Source organism: Eriocheir sinensis, unplaced genomic scaffold, assembly GCF_024679095.1.
Source record: "Eriocheir sinensis breed Jianghai 21 unplaced genomic scaffold, ASM2467909v1 Scaffold471, whole genome shotgun sequence".
NCBI classification, from domain to species: Eukaryota; Metazoa; Arthropoda; class Malacostraca; order Decapoda; family Varunidae; genus Eriocheir; species Eriocheir sinensis.
The window spans coordinates 50,303-64,408 of record NW_026111800.1 but is presented as its reverse complement, the minus strand read 5'-3'; the positions used below and the strand labels follow the sequence as shown (position 1 = coordinate 64,408).

The window sequence follows — 14,106 nt, the reverse complement described above, 5'->3', positions numbered from 1 at the left end:
CCTTTCAGTTATTACGCTGTTTATGTTGTTGTTTTAATTATTAGTTGTTCACTTTTCTGTTATTTACTGTCCCTGTCTGTCCTATTTATTTCTTATACGGAACTATTTATCTCTTGTCTATCTATCTATCTATACCTATCTATCTATACTAATTCTATGTTCTGAAAAAGTGTTATTAGTCCACTTATAATTTAAAGAGAGGAGAATGGCAGGATGGTGTTGGTTTTAGCGTGCATAAACATCTCCAGATTTGAGGAGGCGTATTTTTTATATAGACTGGCTACACTGGGACCAATCTGATGGGAGGAATCACCATATGGTTTATTTATATCAAAGGTTGTGAGTATGTGGTCGATGCGTCCAACATTTATAATTCACCGACGATCCAGAGTCCTTACAGAAACTTCGTATGTAAGTGGTAATTGATTCCCGCTCGCGATCGTATGTCAGACAAGTTGTGTAATCTCTTCTCGTGTCCTTCAGGTGTTCCAAGACTTCTCTGGGAACGTTCTACCTCACCCCTAAGGTTTATTTCACCAGGCCTTACAGACTATTAATACTCGCTTCTGAAGTGCTAGACACGACATCGTCAGCTAATAGTTGTCAAGGTAATTAGTTTGTAGCTGCTATATTGATGGATCAGAAATTCAATAGTTGTGAATGCTAGGTATTAAATGTAGATATTTCCTATTTCTTTTTTTTTCAAATTGACTATAATCTTTCTGAAAATAAGGTGCTATATCATTACATGATTTAAAACGAGCTTTTATGAAGGCCAATACGCGAAGTGATAAGGTGGCACCTTATTTTGAGATTTCTGTGAGGCCGAAATACTATCCTTCCGTGGTGCAACCTGATCCGATAAATTTTGCTCCACACCACTCCAAACGAATCCGCGGTCAGTGTCCCGCTCCTGTAGTTACTGAAACAACCCGCACATCGACCGTAGATTCTTGGTAGTTGAAACAAGCCGCGCATTGACCGTAGACTCATGGTAACTAAAACAAGCCGCGTATTGACTGTAGACTCATGGTAACTAAAACAAGCCGCGCATTGACCGTAGACTCTTGGTAACTAAAACAAGCCGCGTATTGACCGTAGACTCTTGGTAACTAAAACAAGCCGCGCATTGACCGTAGACTCTTGGTAACTAAAACAAGCCGCGTATTGACCGTAGACTCTTGGTAACTAAAACAAGCCGTGTATTGACCGTAGACTCTTGGTAACTAAAACAAGCCGCGTATTGACCGTAGACTCTTGGTAACTAAAACAAGCCGCGTATTGACCGTAGACTCTTGGTAACTAAAACAAGCCGCGTATTGACCGTAGACTCTTGGTAACTAAAACAAGCCGCGTATTGACCGTAGACTCTTGGTAACTAAAACAAGCCGTGTATTGACCATAGACTCTTGGTAACTAAAACAAGCCGCGTATTGACCGTAGACTCTTGGTAACTGAAACAAGCCGCGCATTGACCTTAGATTTTGTGAGTATCTAAAAATGGCAGAGATTTTGAGTCGAAGAAATTAAAGTAACATGAAACGAGTAACATAAACATGCATCTATATTTTTGGAATCAAGACTGTTCTGACTGTGTGTATGTGTGTATGTGTCTGTGTATGTATGTGCATGTGTCCCTTTGTGCAAGCCCGCGTTAAAAGCAGAAAAGAGCAAATAGTAAGCAGCCACGTACAAAGCATCGACAGAAACAAGCACCAACAAGCCGGCCGGCGGTAAGCACGCCGGTGAGGTGGAGCGCAGCAGCCTCTGCCTCTGATCCGCCTGTAATCCCAAAACAGCGCACAGTAAGCAGAGAAAGCGTATCAGTGCAGTGCCTCGCTCGGGGCTGCGTGCTTTTGGTTGGCTGATGATGACGATGATGTTTTGGGGTTGAGAAAGAAACATTTACTTCACCTGTTTTTATTTTTTTTCTCGTATTGTGTTTCTAGCTTTGATCTCTCTCTCTCTCTCTCTCTCTCTCTCTCTCTCTCTCTCTCTCTCTCTCTCTCTCTCTCTCTCTCACACACACACACACACTACCGCGTCTTGAAGGCCTCATCACGTGGTCTATGGAAGGAAGACAAATGGGAGGCACTTTGTAATCAGTTGTATTTTTTCCACCCCTCGCTCTTCCCTTTCCTTCCTTTCCCTTCCGGCGGACGTTTCTGCCAAGAAGAATAAAGAAACCACCATTCCGCCCACCAAAAGGTCTTTCCATCACCGTTAACACCACCAGGAAACGCTACTTCCGGTCCTGATCCGCCGTGAAGAGAATCATTTTAATGGGAAAAGGAAAAAGAGGGGAAAATTTGAGGTAAAGGCAATGCATGGCTGGCGTCCGTCTTGTGGGGAGGAAAAAATATTAAAGAAAAGCCCAAGGAAGCGAATCTCACCTCACCTCCCCTCGGATTTCCAAGACGTTCTCTGGAGCACCAACACCTTTTATAGATATTTTTTCTCTTCCCTTCATGTTCAAAGTGTGTGTATGTGTGTGTGTGTGTGTGTGTGTGTGTGTGTGTGTGTGTGTGTGTGTGTGTGTGTGTGTGTGTGTGTGTGTGTATTCGCGCGCTAACACCCTTGTAGACTAATTTTTTTCGATGCTGGTGTTCATATTTTCAAAGTGTGTGCGCTAGTGTGTGCGCATGTGTCTGTATATATGTGGCGGGGAGGCTGTGTGTGAAAAAATATAATAAATCCCCTCATTTCTTAGGTTAGGTGGGAGACTTTCGCTAGCACTCATAGGAGGTGAATTTAAATATCGAGATGGTTTAAGAGACATATGAAGGAAAGGCATGATGATTAAATTTTAATTCATCGTGAGGTATGAAAAGCTCTCCCTTAATACGGCTGTGACTTGCGTTGGTGTGGAGGAATGCCGGCCCGAGGAATGGAGGCGTGTGGCTGGAGGAGGCAAGGGAGTGAGGAAGGGTGAATGATGCAGGGGACGGGGAAGGGAGTAGGGGAAGGGGAGGGAGGGATGGAAGGGGAATGAAGCAGGAGAAAGGGAGGGTGGGAAGGGTGAAGGGAACAGGAGAAGGGATGAAGGTAGAGTGAGTGAGCAGGGGAGGAAGAAAAAATGGGAAGGAGAGGGAGAAAAGAGGAAGGGGACGAAGAGAAGAAGGGAAAAGGGGAATTGGAGGGAGAGAAGGGAAAGAGGAAAGAGAGAATAGAAAGGTTGCAGGGGAAGGAGAGGAAGAGACGCTATGAAAGGAAGGAGAGTAAAAAGGGAGGATGAGGGAGAACTTAAAAGATGAAAACGAAAAGAAATAAAGTGTAATGAATATTTAAATGGTAACTTCATAGAGGTTTTGATAATGAATGCCGAAAGTTTGGGAACATCTGTAAAAATCTGATATTGTCTTCATGCCCTCATTTTCACGCCACGAGGAAAGACGAAAAAAAAACTGTGAATACTTCCGTGAACTCGCAAAATTAAAATGAATCCTACCTCTTCCTCGAGAAAAAGCATTCCTCCGAGTTTTACACAAGTTGGAAAGTGGAAGTTTTCCTCCTAACTTTATTATTTGGGGCGTTTTTTTAATAGCTTTCATTTTTAGTGTCAGCATCAGTCCCAGTTACTTCAGCTTCGAGATCCTTATATTCTTTCTCTCTTTCCCTACCTTCCAACCTATCTATCTATCTACATCTATCTATCTATCTATCTATCTTACACACACACACACACACACACACACACACACACACACACACACACACACACACACACACACACACACACACACACACACACACACACACACACACACACACACACACACACGGCCCGGTAGCTCAGTGGATAGAGCGTCTGCCTCACAACCAGAAGGACCGGGGTTCGATTCCCCGGCCGAGTGAAGATAAGTTGGGTTTATCTTCTTTCACGTGTAGCCCCTGTTCGCCTAGCAGTGAGTAGGTACGCGACGTAAAGCAAGGAGTTGTGACCTCGTTGTCGTGGTGTGTTGTGTGTGAGTGGTCTCAGTCCTACCCAAAGATCGGTACTACGAGCTCTCCGTAGGGGAACGGCTGGCTGCCTCGAGAGAGACCCGCAGCAGACCAAGAGGTGAATTACACACATACACACACACACACACACCACACCACACCACACCACACACACACACACACACACACACACACACACACACACACACACACAACACTAAACAGAAACAATTGGACACACTCGAGAGGAGACGTTTCGGTCGTCCTTCAGAACACATCGCGGAGGAAAATGGGTTCTTGTCCACTCCCGGAGCATTCAAACTCTCAAACTCGACGCGCAGCCACACACGTCTCTCGGAAAGTTTTCATTGGTCCTGGGCCGCCACGCTTCCCGAGTGCACAAGCCTTGTGGTTGTGCTGGAAATGAAAAATAACCCGGCTTGGATTCCCATGCGTGGTCCGAGCCCAAACTGCAGCCTCCGTTAATGAAGAAGCAAACACGCCGCCAGCACCACGCAGGAAGGGAATGCAGGTAGTGTGTTGATACAGAGAAAGCGTCGGACTCATCAGCGTGCCATAATGGGGGAGCTTGAAACTCGGGAGAAATTGTGCAACAGGTGAGAACCGTTGTGACTTATGAGCCGGCACGAGAGTTTTCAAGTGAGGGTGAGCCGCGTCCCCAGCAAATAGAGGCAGGTGTGTGTGTGTGTGTGTGTGTGTGTGTGTGTGTGTGTGTGTGTGTGTGTGTGTGTGTGTTTCCCGAGATAGCACGTTCAGTCCAAGGCACTTTCCTCGACTGGACATAAGTAAAGCTCACCACACAGTGTAAATCGGCGAAGCTGCTAATCTTGGACTGCCCTCGAAGATTTTTTTTTTTTTTTTTTATGTATTCTGATGTCTTGTGATATTGGGCATGGAAATGTTGAAATACCTTTCGATCACAAAGTCTGGTAGTTTCTGTAACATATTTTACGCGAGTCATTCTGTGGATCAGAAAGAGTCCTGGTGATATTGATTTTATCATTGCAAGTTTTGCGCAATTCTCGACGTCGTCAACGACCATAAAGGTGAAAAGATTATTATTATTTTCATTGATATTCATTTCATTATGTATAAGATTCTTTATTGATACATAAGTGTATATATATATATATATATATATATATATATATATATATATATATATATATATATATATATATATATATATATATATATATATATATATATATATATATGAGTGACAGTGGGAGCGAATGGACGTTCAGTTTGTGTTCTCCTGAAACTGCAGACTCGGCAATGGCGAGCAGCAGGAGCAGGACTCTGAGAGACGTGCGTTGCGTCTGTAAAGACTTTCCAGGCGGTATGTGGATTGCATGCTGTTTGTGCCCTAGGTGGTGTCATGTGAAGTGTGCTCATCTGATAGGGGTCAAGCAGGATAATATACCCAAAATAAACTGGGTGTGTTCGCCATGCTTACACAAGGCATCTTTAGCAACCAACATTGTGAAAAAATTGGATAAATTTAAGCAAGAATTATCTAAAGAAATGTTAGTTGTGAAAGATGAAGTTGAAACTCGGGCACTCAGTGTGAAAGAGAAGTTGGGCGAGGTGGCGGATGTGATTTGCGCTGACACGACAGAGTCGGCTGGCGCCAGCTGGGCTGATGTAGCAAAACGGAGGAGGAAGAAGCATATCCTTGTCGTGAAGGCCTCTGATCAAGATAAAAAGGCTACTGAGATGAAAAATTAAGTTTCCAAGGCATCACAAGGCATTCAGATTACTGATTCAATATTCACGAATGGAGGTATCATTGTTATGAATTTTGGTGATGAGAATATAAGGGATGAAGCAGCTCAAAAATTAGAAAATGTAGAGCAAGTTAGCACAAAAAGTGTGGGAAAATTAAGGCTAAAGATCATGATCTGCAATGTGCATAAGGAGGAGACCGGGGATAAGATAACTGAGTCATTGTTAAACAGGAATGAGTTTCTACACTCGATTCCAGGAGTTGAGGGGAAAATTGAGAAGATTTTCAGTAAGTCTGCTGCTGGTGGCACAATGCACTGTATTTTGAAATGTGACCCAACTGTTAGAGAGCTGATCCACAAGCATCATGACAAAATAAAACTAGAATGGGAAGTGTACACTGTGAGAGATAGATGCCATGCAATCATATGTTACCATTGTCAAAGATACGACCATCTGTAGGCCAACTGTACTGCCAAGACCAATGGAGAAGCCCAAAAATGTTTCAAATGTGCCGGGGATCATAAATCAAAGGAGTGCGCCATGGCTGAGAAGAAATGCATAACTTGTGTGAGGTACAAGAAGCCTGAAATCAACCACTCAGCGAATGACCAGTGTTGTGTAGTTCTACAGACTGAAATTGAGAGAATTCGTAACATAACCGATCATGGCTATTAATTGATGTTTGAGACTCGAAGGTAAATTGAGTGTTAAATGTTAAGTGAGTTGGAAATGATCGTTGGACATTAGATTGTGATACTATAAAGAAAATATCAGATTAATAGAAAATGAAATAATGGATATTTGTGATACAGTAAAGAGGAAAGATATTGTAATTAGCATAAACTAAAACATGGCCAAGTGACTATAATGATGCCATGTTTATTAAAAGGATATCAGTAGGATATCCATGAAAGCAATTAAGACTCACTCACTCACTACGACGTTGTGAATAAGTGCATATCGAGGATTATTATTGAGGGTAACATTATAATTGTTGACGGCCGGAGCGCCGCGCTGACAGTGGAGCGGGGCCTGAAACCTCATCAGCGGTAAACGGTAAACGGTATATATATATATATATATATATAGAGAGAGAGAGAGAGAGAGAGAGAGAGAGAGAGAGAGAGAGAGAGAGAGAGAGAGAGAGAGAGAGAGAGATAGGTGGTGGCTGAGTGGTTAGAGTGATGGCCCCGCGTTAAGGAGCTCCAGGAGGGACGCGGGTTCGAATCCTGGCCGCCGCACATCTGAGGTTTTTCAGTCACCGCCGAGTGGCCTAAGACTGCTCACATGCTGCCATGAAGACCACCCATCAACCTGGTCTCTAGATTACCTCCAAAGAGATGCTCAAAAATGAGTTCCGGGAGGCAGCATGAGCCAACACAAGATGGCGCCACTTTAAACACTCGCCTGCGCCAGAACGGGCTGGGCCGACCATTAGGCCCCACCGGGAAGAAGCCTTGGGCCGACCATCAGATCCCACTGGAAGAAGCCTACCGGCGCAATAGGCGCGACGTAAAAAAATATATATATATATATATATATATATATATATATATATATATATATATATATATATATTTTTTTTTTACAACAAAGGAAGCAGCTCAAGGGCACACAAAAAAAGAAAACAATAATAAAAAAAAAAGCCCGCTACTCGCTGCTCCTAAAAAAGAAACAAAAAAGGTGGCCGAAAGCAAGATCAAATACGGGAGGAGAGATGTCCTGATACCCTCCTCTTGAAAAAGTTCAAGTCGTAGGCAGGAGGAAATACAGATGAAGGAAGATTGTTCCAGAGTTTACCAGCGTGAGGGATGAAAGAGTGAAGATGCTGGTTAACTCTTGCATAAGGGGTTTGGACAGTATAGGGATGAGCATGAGTAGAAAGTCGAGTGCAGCGGGGCCGCGGGAGGTGGGGAGGCATGCAGTAAACAAGTTCAGAAGAGCAGTCAGCGTGGAAATATCGATAGAAGATAGAACGAGAGGCAACATTGCGGCGGAATTTAAGAGGTAGAAGACTATCAGTATGAGGAGGAGAGCTGATGAGACGAAGAGCCTTAGCCTCCACTCTGTCCAGAAGAGCTGTGTGAGTGGAGCCCCCCCACATATGAGATGCATACTCCATACGAGGGCGGACAAGGCCCCTGTATATGGACAGCAACTGTGCAGGGGAGAAGAACTGGCGGAGACGGTACAGAACGCCCAGCCTCGAGGAAGCTGATTTAGTAAGAGATGAGATATGAAGTTTTCAGTTGAGATTTTGAGTTAAGAATAGACCGAGGATGTTTAGTGTTGAGGATATATATATATATATATATATATATATATATATATATATATATATATATATATATATATATATATATATATATATATATATATATATATATATATATATATATATATATCTATATATATGTATATATGTATATATATCAGAGACATCACTACTCGTTGACGGGAACTCTGTGCTGTCTTGGCGCGCGGGCTTCGCGTAAGGGGCCGATTGTTATGGCGACTTTCACTGCGACAACTCAAACACACTCTGCGTTCTTACTCTGAATTTAAGTGGAAACAGGACGAAATCTTCAAGTTTTAGTGCATACAAGCAGGCAGGAGTGTCTCTAGAGTGATTTGGTCGAGGATTCAAGGTAACTTATATAAAATAGCACCATGCGTGCACTTTGAAAACGTTGTGTAAAAATGGCAAATTTGCGTAACTTTAGGTTGAAATCTTTACGTAAAATGAATGATAACTGTAGGATAGTGAAGTCCACAGTTTTACGTATTAGGAAACAAGAAATGTACGTTTAGTTAGTGCCTACATGGCAACTCAGCTCAGTTCCCGCGTCGCCTAACTCGCCTTAGGCACGCAGTCAGCTGGGCACTTCCCCTCTGTAAAGGATTATCGCTGTCCTGCCTCTGTTTACTCTCCAAGTAAAGGACCTACAGTTATTCATCGTCTCTGTACCCTTCCCCACAACTGCAAGGATCCAGAGGACGATACAAGAAGACACAGAAGGCAGTGGATCGAGTGGAAGTGACGGAGGAGACACAAGATATGAGGACGCCGCGACCCCGTGGAGTAAACTGTGGAGGAGCCGTACTACGCCATCAGTGCAGTGACTCAGTGTTGTGTGCAGTGCAGTGGTGTGTTCAGTGCAGTGTGGTAGTGAGGGGGCTGTTCACTACGTCCTACGGGGTCGAGTATGTGTGCATGGGAAGGCCAACTCTGACCCGACTGAGCACTCTTTCGGCAAGCGCCGCACCATGTGCGGCGCCAACTACTGGACGAGCGTGCAGAACTTCATGGTGAGCAACAGGTTGGCCCAGCGCCTGCATTTGCTGAAGCTCGTCGGGTTCTTCCCCGGGGACGTGCAGGCCGACCTGGACCGGGCCAAGGCAGAGGAGAAGGAGGACGACGAGGTGATCTTGGCCCAGCTTGCCAGGGAGCTGGCCGACGACCAGCCGGACCCGCCGACGGACGAGTTGCTCCTCGCCGCGGTCGGCAACTACGCCGGCTACCTGGCCAGGAAGGTCCAGGCCAACTCCTCTGTGGCCGAGTGCTGCAAGCAGGAGCTTGCCCAGCAGGAGGAGATGAAGATTACCGTGGAGCTCGATGTGTGATGTTCGACGCCCTGGTCGAGCTGGTCGACAGGGGAGAGCTGGAGACGGGCCGGCGGTCCTGAAGCGGCCATCTCCCAATGGCCCACATGGCGTCCTTCGGGATGTCGCTGTGGGACTCCCTGATGTGCAGGGAGGACAAGAAGGAGCGCAGGTTGAGGTTCCTCTCCTTGCCATGCGCCACAGGGACGGGTTCAGGCACCTCCTGGAGTTCCTGGCGGCCTCAGACCCGACCTTGCAGGGGTACAGGTGCCAGGAGGGGCACAACCTGGCCAACACCATCTTGCCGCACATCAGCAGGTCCCTCTTCAACTGTTTCGGTGCTAATTTCTCCAAGGACGTGACCTCAGAAGCGAGGAAGAACAAGGCCTTGAAGCAGCCGACCGGCAGGAAGAGGAGCAGTATCGAGGAGGGCAGGAAGGAGACGGCGAGGAACAGGGACGTGTACAAGTCCAGGAAACTGACCGGGGCCCACAAGTCATAGGCCAAAAGGCTAAAGTGATTGTTCAGGACGAGGGCCAGATAGCCGGCAAGACGTGCTGCGGCAATAGTGACATCGGAATTCAACCAAAATAAGTTGTGATTGTATATAGAAAAATGAATATTTTGCTTTTGTTGAGTAAAATTAAGATGTTTCTGCATGCTTTCCTCAAGTATTAAGTTTCTAATGTGAAAATTAAGTGATTTATTAGATGTTAAAACTTACGTAAAAATTGCACTAAATATTAAAAAAATAAGTAGCTATTTCGGGCAAAAACTTATAAGATATGCTAAATATTGCTATTGATTCTGAAAATATAAGTGATTATCTCTGCATTTGGTGATGTTTGTGCATCTAGCGTAAAATCTGAGGATTTTATAGCCTTTTTAAGTTTTGTTATACTTATATAAAAAACAATTAATCGGGATTTTACTAGGAACGACTTTGAATTTTTTGATACCGCTGCTCATGGAGACTCATATATGCCTAAGGGAGGTGCCTGTTTTAGTTTCAGGTCGCTAGCTGCTTTGGTTTTGAAAATATTTAAATTTTAAATTTTGAAAATCGGCCCCCTGCGAATCGGCCCTGCCCTGTTTCCGTCAAGATATATATATATATATATATATATATATATATATATATATATATATATATATATATATATATATATATATATATATATATATATATATATATATATATATATATATATATATATATATATATATATATATATATATATATATATATATATATATATATATATATATATATATATATATATATATATATATATATATATATATATATATATATATATATATATATATATATATATATATATATATATATATATATATATATATATATATATATACAGTTAAACAGTATTCTCCTCCGTTGGTCTTGTTAGAGAGAGAGAGAGAGAGAGAGAGAGAGAGAGAGAGAGAGAGAGAGAGAGAGAGAGAGAGAGAGAGAGAGAGAGAGAGAGAGAGAGAGAGAGAGAGAGAGAGAGAGAGAGAGAGTTTAGACCAAGCAGAGAAAAGAGACTTTTCTCTCTGCGGCAGAGGTTTGACCTTTGAGGGAGTGAAAACTGTGCGAGACTGTGCGTGTTTGATGAAATCTCTTTCTATGAGAGCACGGGCCGCCGGAGTGGGGGAGGAGACGGGAGCAGTGAAGGGACGCAAGGAAGGAAGAATGTAAAAGCGAAAACGTGATAGAGAAATGAATTAAGAAGTGCAGCAAGGGCATGGTAGTCAGAGACGGGCGGAGCGTCCCAGGAGTATCTATCACGGCTTCGTATTTTCCTTACAGTGTATCATCAAGGCCCGTGTTGTGATGCGCCGTGTTGACGGGAGGCGCTATCCATAATCCAATAATCTATTCCCCTCACACACACACACACACACACACACACACACACACACACACACACACACTCTCTCTCTCTCTCTCTCTCTCTCTCTCTCTCTCTCTCGAACTGGGCTAATATTCTTTTCCGCGGCGGCAAAAACATTTCAACACCGTAAGCCCTCTCAACAAACCTTTCCCTCCGCCTTCCCTCCTTCACCCGTCCTTCCTTTCCTACTTGCTTCTTCGTTATTCTAGCCCATCTATACCCTCTTCCACACTCCTGCGTCCTCCCCTTCCCATCTTCATTTCACTCTTTTCCTTCTGCCCACCCTTCCACCGTCCTTTCCTCCTTTTTTTCCTCCTTCCTCCAGCCCATCTATATACCCTCTCCCACAGTCCTACGTCCTCCCCTTCTCATCATCACTTTACTCCCTCTCTCTTCTGCCCACCTTCCCACCGTCCTTCCTTCCTTCCTTCCTACGCTTCCTTCATCCAGTCTTTACCGGCCCCATCACTTCTGCTTCCTCCCCTTCCCATCTTACCTCATTTCCTTCTCCTTCTGCCCACCCTTCTGCCGATCTCCTTTCCTTCTTCCCACGCTTCCTTCCTCCAAGCCATACTCCTGCGTTCTTGCCCTCTACCTCTACCTTTTCCCTCTCCCCTGCTCACTCACGCCCACGCGCTGCCACACCGCTGCAGCAGGCCCGTTCACTCACACCTGTACTCGCTTGATTCATGCACACGCTCCAGTCATCATACAAGCGGCGGAATTCCATGTCCTTGTAATGTATTCTGCGTTTTACATATTCTCCCACTCTTTCCTCGAGGCGCAGTTTTTCGTTGGAGGTGACAAGGTATTCTAATGGTCCTCGTAGGTGGAGTTGTGACTTTGTAAGGAAATACATGGTGGAATGTTGAGTGTTCATCAATATTTGAGCTATAGTCTTTCGACTCTAACTTGAGCCCTGTGGCTTGGCCCGGGGAACCCCCCATTGTTTACACATCTACCGATGACCTGCGCATGGCGATCTGTCTCACTGTTAGTCTGTACGTTATCTATTTATGGAATATATATATATATATATATATATATATATATATATATATATATATATATATATATATATATATATATATATATATATATATTTATTTATTTATTTATTTATATATATTCATAATACGACTGCATGGTGTTATGAATGGCTTGGGATTTGAGGGAAAGTCAACGACTTTGTAAATCTTCCATTTCACTTGTCAACGTGTCTCATGCGATGGACCCGCACCATTCACCCTTCCGTCACCATGGAAGACTCACGTAGGTTTCACTCTCGCGTCCTGCACAGCCAAGCAATAGATATTATATATAACGTAAATAAGAAGGAGAGGGGGGGGGGGTAGCGAGCTCCTCTGAGGAGAGTGATGTGGTGATGTGGCAGTAGCGCGGCTCAGGGAAGTCGTGCCTAAAGGCTCAAGTTAGAGTCGATCGACTATACTAACACTCAATGTTGCGTACGTGTTCCTGCAGTCACTAAAATCATTGCAAAAGTTTATAGTTTATTTTTTGCAGCGTTGATACTCTTTATTCTCTGTAAGGAATTTAATTTCTTTCGGTCTCTTTGCATTTGTTACATCTGCAACACAAAATTAAATAGAGACGTGAGATGTAATACTTGTTTCTTTGGGTGGTGACTCGACGTACACCGAACTTAACCTCTGACAGCTTTGCAGTTGCCTCAGTAGTTACCGCGGCACAGCGACCGTGACCAGTTGATTACAAATAAGTCGTAGTTTAGTTACTCCAATATTGCAGTTATTTTTTATACATTGATTGGCGCATCATCATTTTGAGGCAATTATCTGCAAAAAGGGTGACATTTGCTTGGTGCGGACTATAATGTCGAGTCCGTTTTGGCGTTGGCTCCCGCGAGTCCATTTCTCCCCTCTGCTCTGCCACACAGTCTCAACACCTATTTTTTCCTCTCATATGTTACCTATAGTTTACATATGAGAGGAAGAAATAGGTGTTGGGACTGTGTGGCAGAGCAGAAGAGAGGAAAGGACCCGCGGGAGCCTACGCCAGACCGGGCTTGACATATCTGGAAGACTATCGACATATCCCCCATCAATGGAATCAAGTAATGGCATCAGCTCAGGAGTATCTGTCTTCTTTCAGCTTTATTTCTTTTCTCGTGGTAAAGTAGTAGGGAGCAGGTCGCCAAACACCTTCCGCAGCGGCCGTAAGCTACTTCCTACAAGCCTTTTGAAGACCTCCTGTGTCCTCACAGACCGTTTCCTCTTTGTGCCTCAATTGTCACCAGACGGTATTTCAGCAAGCTCTTTAAAGACAGATTATCTCACTATCTGCACAAAACAACATGCATGTGACACACATCGCATTTCCTCAATACTGCTCGAATATTGTTATGGAGTAGGAGGAAGAGGAGATGGAGAAAGAGGAAGAAGAGGTGGAAAGATAAAAGAAAGAACATAGGAAAAAGAGAGTTATGAATGTGAAAATTATAATTATCCCCATCTGCTTAAGGGAGCTGATTATTCCCCAGCACGGCCCCCACCATGGACCCTACTGTAGGGGTGTTCCTCCCGCCACTTCGGTGTAATGGTCGATAGAAACACCACCTCCACATCGTAACTTTTAACCTTTACCAAGAGAAATATAAACTTGTGCGTGGTGTAACAACGGAACACCGAATTTTTCATAAGTTTTCCGCAAGGTGCATCCGAGACTTACGTACACCTGTAGTCGTATCATATTTTATAGCCTTTCTTTCTTTACATTAGTTGTAAAACACGTGAGGAAGGATCTTTTTCTTATGTCCTTTCTTTCGTCTTTACACCTCCTCCTCCTCCTTCTCCATCTCCTCTTCCTCCTCCTCCTCCTTCTCCTTCTCCTCTTCCTCCTCCTCCTTTTCCTCCTCCTCCTCTTCCTCCTCCTC

At 44.0% G+C, this 14,106-nt stretch overlaps 1 protein-coding gene across 1 annotated transcript in view; it reads left to right on the top strand.

The window, feature by feature from the left end:
- LOC126992477 (acidic leucine-rich nuclear phosphoprotein 32 family member B-like) overlaps window positions 1-14,106 on the top strand; it is a 78,237-nt gene that overhangs the window by 62,958 nt on the left and 1,173 nt on the right. The gene's annotated exons all lie outside the window — the stretch shown is intronic.